General features: G+C 38.8%; 1 non-coding gene across 1 annotated transcript; it reads right to left on the reverse strand.

Moving 5' to 3' along the window:
- Positions 1 to 5,851: 5,851 nt before the first annotated feature.
- Positions 5,852 to 5,958, reverse strand: LOC113198719 (U6 spliceosomal RNA). The gene has a single exon (XR_003302890.1). It is a non-coding gene; the product is annotated as a U6 spliceosomal RNA (small nuclear RNA).
- Positions 5,959 to 7,570: the final 1,612 nt, after the last annotated feature.

Below are 7,570 nucleotides of genomic sequence, written 5' to 3' on the forward strand. Positions count from 1 at the left end.
ATGTGATCCGATTCCATTTTCACACTTGAACCTAGAAATCAGCCATTATTTCTGTATTAGTCAGTTTTTTATCACTTTGACTAAAATACCTGACCAAAAAAAAAAAAAAAAAAAAAAAACTTAGAGGAGGAAAGTTTATTTTGGCCCATGGTTTCAAAAGTTCAGTCCATAGTGGGCTGATTCCATTGCTGGTCCAAGGTGAGGGAGAACATCATGATGGAAAGGCATGGTAGAGGAGCCCTGCTGGGTTGGTTCATGGCTATCCAGAAACAGAGAGAAATGCGAAAGGGCCACAAGAAACATGTACCCTTCTAAGATAACGGTGACCCACCCTCTCCAGCCATGCCCCACCTCTTACAGTTACCCCGCAGTCAGTCGATTCAAACTAGGATGAACTAATTAGTATACAACTCTCACAATTCAATCATTTTACCTCTGAAAATTCCTGAATCAATACGAATATTGATATGAATCAATCATAACACTTACTTCTGATTCTGTGGCAACTTGTAAAGGTTACTGAGCCAACAAACAAGGCTTAAAATCCAAGTACATGCAGATGCATCTCACAAATCACAATGAGTAAAAGAAGCCAGACTCAGAGTACATAGGGCCTGGGTCCATTTACTGAAGTAAAACAAACAAACAAACAACAACAATAACAACAACAACAAAAAATAAACAGGCAAAACTGACCCATGCTTTAGAAGCCAGGGAGGGGAGTGATAAATGGAAGGGACGATGGGGCTTCTAGGGTGCCAATGTTTCAGTTTCCTGATTAGGTTTCAATTTGCGAAACTTGACCCATGCATGTTTCTAAATGTATATGTCAATTTTTTTAAAAGCCGACATCTTCCCCACAATGCCACCTGCCTCCCCAGGGCCTTATATGGCTGTAGGACAAGGTGAGTGAATAACACAGCCAACACAATTTAACATGGTATCGGGCTGGGAAGTGCTTACTAAACGCCATTCATGTGCTTAGAGCCAGGGTTTTCTGAACCACCACACAGGTAAGCACATCCCAAAAGATCTGCAAGTGAGCTGGGTTTATACATGTGGCTAGACCAGGGGCCAGGGGAGATCCCCTGGAAGGTTTTGATCACAGAGGCACAGAAGTAGTACAGGCACCCGCTCACTGCACTTGGTAACACCTACCCAAGGTGGAAAGGCCATACATAAAGCTTGCACACTGGAGTTAGAGAACAAATGAAAGGAAACATGGAAAGATTCACAAAGGATCAGATAAATTGATGGGGAGGCAGAGCTGTGATGAGTTAAAGCGAATTGGGGACATTAAAGGAGGGCTCAGTCTTCTGGAGAGGCTGACAGAGAGAGTGGCTACTGTAATCTCCACAATCAAAATCACATCAAGCACCAGACAGGAGGGCTCCTTGGTGAGACATCTTCTCACACTGTTTATGCTCTTAAACTTGAAAGACTGAACCTGGAGCGGTTCTCTAGTGGCCCTGGAGTTGAGCACAGATCACACAGACTGTCAGCACTAGCAAACTCACTGGCATGAGGAGGGGGCACTAACACTGAATGCCTACTAACTTTCTGGTACTAAGTCACAGATGTGCTACTCTTCACAGCCACCCCGGAAGCTTCTCCTGTCCACCTTTGAGGAGCACATCCTGCTTTCCACTAGACTGCTGATGGTTTCTGTGTTGTTCTGTATTGACTTCCAGTAAGAGACATCTAGTCAGTTTCTGCAGGTGAATGGATTGGTACTTAAGTCATCCATTGGCAAATACAGCAATTCTAGGATCTTCTCAAATGCTTGATGATGACCGCCCATTTTTAAAGTTATTTAGTTAATGGCATTTCCCTATGAACACCAAACATGGTGAATAATGTATGTGAGACTTACTGATATTAAGATATTTCTTCGATAATACTGGATCCTATCTCTAGGGCATAATAGTTCCTGAGATTTCATAGGCCTCCAGTGCTTACGTAAGATAATTTCTCTTTTCTTCTAACTGAAGAACATTATTCTAATTAACAGTTCATAGGAAATTAAATACATCTGCACTCCAGGTAGTAGTTTAAACATGGAAAAGAAAGATTTGCAACTAATCCAATTAGAAGTGATTTGAAGCTTCAGACAACATAATGTGATTCCTTCAAATGTATAATTACCTGTGTCTCTTGAGCAGACTATAGCCAAGGATCATGGGCTGTCAGCAGACAAGCCCTGTCAAATCACCTTGATGGTGTGCTTTTCTTGACAGTCTTTTGCCCATCTGTGATATTTATGCTTGCAAGTGGAAGGATGCCTGGAAAAACACTTGTGTTTTATTTTATTTTTTATTTTTTTATTGGTGGTTCAAAACATTACAAAGCTCTTGACATATCATATTTCATACATTAGATTCAAGATGGTTATGAACTCCCAATTTTACCCCAAATACAGATTGCAGAATCACATCAGTTACACATCCACATTTTTACATAATGCCCTATTAGTAACTGTTGTATTCTGCTACCTTTCCTATCCTCTACTATCCCCCTCCCCTCCCCTCCCATCTTCTCTCTCTACACCATCTACTATAATTCATTTCTCTCCCTTGTTTATTTTCCCGTTCCCCTCACAACCTCTTATGTGTAATTTTGTATAACAATGAGGGTCTCCCTCCATTACCATGCAATTTCCCTTTTCTCTCCCTTTCCCTCCCACCTAACGTATCTATTTAATGTTGATCTTTTCTTCCTGCTCTTCCTCCCTGCTCTCTTCTTAGTTGTTCTCATTATATCAAAGAAGACATTTAGTATTTGTTTTTTAGGGATTGGCTAGCTTCACTAAGCATAATCTGCTCTAGTGCCATCCATTACCCTGCAAATTCCATGATTTTGTCATTTTTTAGTGCTGAATAATATTCCATGGTGTATAAATGCCACATATTTTTATCCATTCATCTATTGAAGGGCATCTGGGTTGGTTCCACAGTCTAGCAATTGTGAATTGTGCTGCTATGAACATCGATGTGGCAGTATCCCTGTAGTACGCTCTTTTAAGGTCTTCAGGGAATAGTCCGAGAAGGGAATAGCTGAGTCAAATGGTGGTTCCATTCCCAGCTTTCCCAGGAATCTCCATACTGCTTTCTAAATTGGCCGCACCAATTTGCAGTCCCAACAGCAATGTGCAAGAGTACGTCTTTTCCCCACATCCTCGCCAGCACTTGTTGTTTGACTCCATAATGGCTGCCAATCTTACTGGAGTGAGATGGTATCTTAGGGTGGTTTTGATTTGCATTTCTCTGACTGCTAGAGATGGTGAGCATTTTTTCCATGTACTTGTTGATTGATTGTGTGTCCTCCTCTGAGAAGGGTCTGTTCAGGTCCTTGGCCCATTTGTTGATTGGGTTATTTGTTATCTTATTGTTTAATTTTTTGAGTTCTTTGTATACTCTGGATATTAGGGCTCTATCTGAAGTGTGAGGAGTAAAAATTTGTTCCCATGATGTAGGCTCCCTATTTACCTCTCTTATTGTTTCTCTTGCTGAGAAAAACTTTTTAGTTTGAGTAAGTCCCATTTCTTGATTCTTGTTATTAACTCTTGTGCTATGGGTGTCCTATTAAGGAATTTGGAGCCCGACCCCACAATATGTAGATCGGAGCCAACTTTTTCTTCTATCAGATGCAGAATCTCTGATTTGATATCTAGCTCCTTGATCCACTTTGAGTTAACTTTTGTGCATGGCTAGAGGAGGGGATTCAGTTTCATTTTGTTGCATATGGATTTCCAGTTTTCCCAACACCATTTGTTGAAGATGCTATCCTTCCTCCATTGCATGATTTTAGCCCCTTTATCAAATATAAGATAGTTGTAGCTTTGTGGATTAGTCTCTGTGTCCTCTATTCTGTACTCTTGGTCCACCGGCCTGTTTTGGTACCAGTACCACGCTGTTTTTGTTACTATTGCTCTGTAATATAGTTTGAAATCTGGTATCGCTATACCGCCTGATTCACGCTTCCTGCTTAGAATTGCTTTTGCTATTCTGGGTCTTTTATTTTTCCATATGAATTTCATGATTGCTTTATCAATTTCTACAAGAAATGCCATTGGGGTTTTGATTGGGATTGCATTAAACCTATAGAGAACTTTTGGTAATATTGCCATTTTGATGATGTTAGTTCTGCCTATCCATGAACAGTATATATTTTTCCATCTTCTAAGATCTTCTTCTACTTCTCTTTTTAGGGTTTTGTAGTTTTCATTGTATAAATCTTTCACCTCTTTTGTTAGGTTGATTCCCAAGTATTTTATTTTTTTGGAGGATATTGTGAATGGAGTGTTTTTCCTCATTTCAGTTTCAGAAGTTTTGTCGCTGATATACAGAAATGCCTTTGATTTATGCGTGTTGATTTTATATCCTGCCACTTTGCTGAATTCATTTATTAGTTCTAGTAGTTTTTTTGTAGACCCTTTTGGGTCTTCTAGGTATAGAATCATGTCACCCACAAATAGTGATAATTTAAGTTCTTCTTTTTCTATTTTTATGCCTTTAATTTCTTTCATCTGTCTAATTGGTCTGGCCAGTGTTTCTAGAACTATATTGAATAGAAGTGGTGATAGAGGGCATCCCTGTCTTGTTCCAGATTTTAGGGGGAATGCCTTCCATTTTTCTCCATTGAAAATGATGCTAGCCTGAGGCTTGGCATAGATAGCTTTTACAATGTCGAGGAAAGTTCCTGTTATCCCTAGTTTTTCTACTGTTTTGAACATAAAGGGATGCTGTACTTTGTCGAATGCTTTTTCTGCGTTTATCGAGATGATCATATGGTTCTTATCTTTACGTCTATTGATGTGGTGAATAACATTTATTGATTTCCATATATTGAACCATCCTTGCATCCCAGGGATGAATCCTACTTGATCATGGTGCACAATTTTTTTGATGTGCCTTTGTATTCGATTCGCCAGAATTTTATTGAGGATTTTTGCATCTAGGTTCATCAGAGATATTGGTCTGTAGTTTTCTTTCTTTGAGGTGTCTTTGTCTGGTTTCGGAATCAGGGTGATGTTGGCCTCATAGAATGAATTTGGCAGAGCTCCCTCTTTTTCTATTTCCTGAAATAACTTGAAAAGTATTGGCATTAATTCTTCTTTAAAGGTTTTGTAAAACTCCGCTGTATACCCATCCGGTCCTGGGCTTTTCTTGGTTGGAAGTCTTTTGATTGCTTCTTCTATTTCATCTATTGATATTGGTCTGTTTAAGTTGTGAGTATCCTCCTGACTCAGTCTGGGCAAATCATATGACTTAAAGAATTTATCGATGTCTTCACTATCTTCTATTTTATTGGAATATAGGTTTTCAAAATAATTTCTAATTGTCTTCTGTATTTCTGTAGCGTCTGTTGTGATATTGCCTCTTTCATCCCGTATGTTAGTAATTTGAGTTCTCTCTCTTCTTCTCTTCGTTAGCATGGCTAAGGGTCTGTCGATCTTATTTATTTTTTCAAAGAACCAACTTTTAGTTTTGTTAATTTTTTCAATAGTTTCTTTTGTTTCAATTTCGTTGATTTCTGCTCTGATTTTAATTATTTCTTGCCTTCTGCTACATTTGCTGTTGTTTTGCTCTTCCTTTTCTAGGGCTTTGAGATGAAGTGTGAGCTCATTTATTTGTTGGTTTTTCCTTTTTTTGAGGAATGACCTCCAGGCGATGAATTTCCCTCTTAAAACTGCTGTCATTGTGTCCCATAGATTCCGATATGTTGTGTCTGTATTTTCATTTATCTCTAAGAATTTTTTGATTTCCTCCTTTATGTCTTCTGTAACCCATTGATCATTCAGTAACATATTGTTCATTTTCCATGTGATGTAGGATTTTTCCTTCCTTCTTTTAAAAATATGGAACGCTTCACAAATTTGCGTGTCATCCTTGCGCAGGGGCCATGTTAATCTTCTCTGTATCGTTCCAATTTTAGTATATGTGCTGCTGAATCGAGCACAACACTTGTGTTTTAAAGGAAGTTATTTTAGATGTGAAAGTTTTGTTTTGATTTTTTTTTTCTTTGTAGTACTAGGGACTGAACTCAGGAGCCCAAGTATGCCGGGCAAGCACTTTACCCCTGAGCTGCATCTCTGGACTAAAGATTTTGTTTTATATGTAGGATGGTCTGTCTTAAGATGCAGCCAGATGAGATCCATTGGCAGATGCTGAGACTGTGACAAGTGAGAACTCTGGTCTAGAGAGCAGCTCATGGGACAGGCAGATGCCCGGAAAAAAGGCTTGAGTACTTGGAGATCCCTAACTTACCATGACTCTGACAGGCTACTAATGGACAGCCAAGCTATGCATATTCATTTATTTATAATATTTTTACTAAATATTTGTAAAGAGATTCCAGTGCACAGGGTACTGTTTATTAACTTTACAAAGACTCACTCTGGAATTCTCATAATAACCCTGTAAGAGTGACTCTGTTATGATCCCATCAAACAGAGGAGGGGATGAAGGTACTGACAAGTTGAAAATCTTGCCCAAAGTGGCCCAGCTAGGAAGTGGTAGAGCCAGGAAGTAGGCTCCTGAGTCTGCTCCCTGAGCCCCCATCCTGTGCTTCTTCCAAACATGGAATAACAGGCTATGCCAGCAGTTGTGGCAAAATCAGATGGGAGCAGGCAACATTCAAGTCCAGGCTAAGTGCATACAAAAAAAGTCTGTGGAAGGTAGGAACAGGGCCCAGGCTGTGGGCCAACCCACTGGATGATCAAGAAGGAGGCTCTGAGCCAGGGGTGGGCATCTGAGAGCTTCATTCTTGTTTCTAATTTGTTATATAATATACATATTCTAAACTTGAACTTTTGATTAAAGAATCTACTCAAACCAGACACAGTCGCACATGACTACAATCCCAGGTACTTGGGAGGCTGTGACAAGAGGATAGCAAGTTCCAGATCAGCCTCAGAAAATAAAAATAATAAAAACAGCTGGGGTTGTAGCTCAGTGGTAGAATACCTTTGGGTTCAGTCTCCAGTAGTAGAAAAAAACATCCATTTGTTTGCCTATTTTATCATTCATTTATTTCTACAACTATTCAGATGTTCATTCAACAAACATTTACTTAATGAGTCAGGAACTTTGATGAATGCCAGGAGAGAAAACACATTAATAACCTCAAACTAACAGGTTTAATAATATCTCAGTGAAAGTAGTTCCTTCTGAAGAGCCCTGCAAATAATTACACATTGACACTTATTTTAAATGAGGTCTAAATTAAATAGCAAGCTAGAAAGAATGCCCCTGCTCCAACACCAATACACATTTAGTGTGGAACCTGGTCATCAAACCATTTGCAGCCAAGTGAGTACATACTCTTTCCACTACTAACCTGATATTAAAAATAAAGATAAAGTAGTAGAAGGTAAAGATATCTGTTAAACAAATTCATTGAAAAGAAAAAACTATTAATACTATTGAATTATACATCTAGACTGAAAATCTACATTACTTAAGAAAATTATCCTTTTATGATAGAGAGAACATTAAATTTTATTTCATTAGCAGACTCTAGCTTTTTAACAAACAAGGAAAACATAATCAACAATTTCAATTATGACACT

Source organism: Urocitellus parryii, chromosome 8 (assembly GCF_045843805.1).
Source record: "Urocitellus parryii isolate mUroPar1 chromosome 8, mUroPar1.hap1, whole genome shotgun sequence".
NCBI lineage: Eukaryota > Metazoa > Chordata > Mammalia > Rodentia > Sciuridae > Urocitellus > Urocitellus parryii.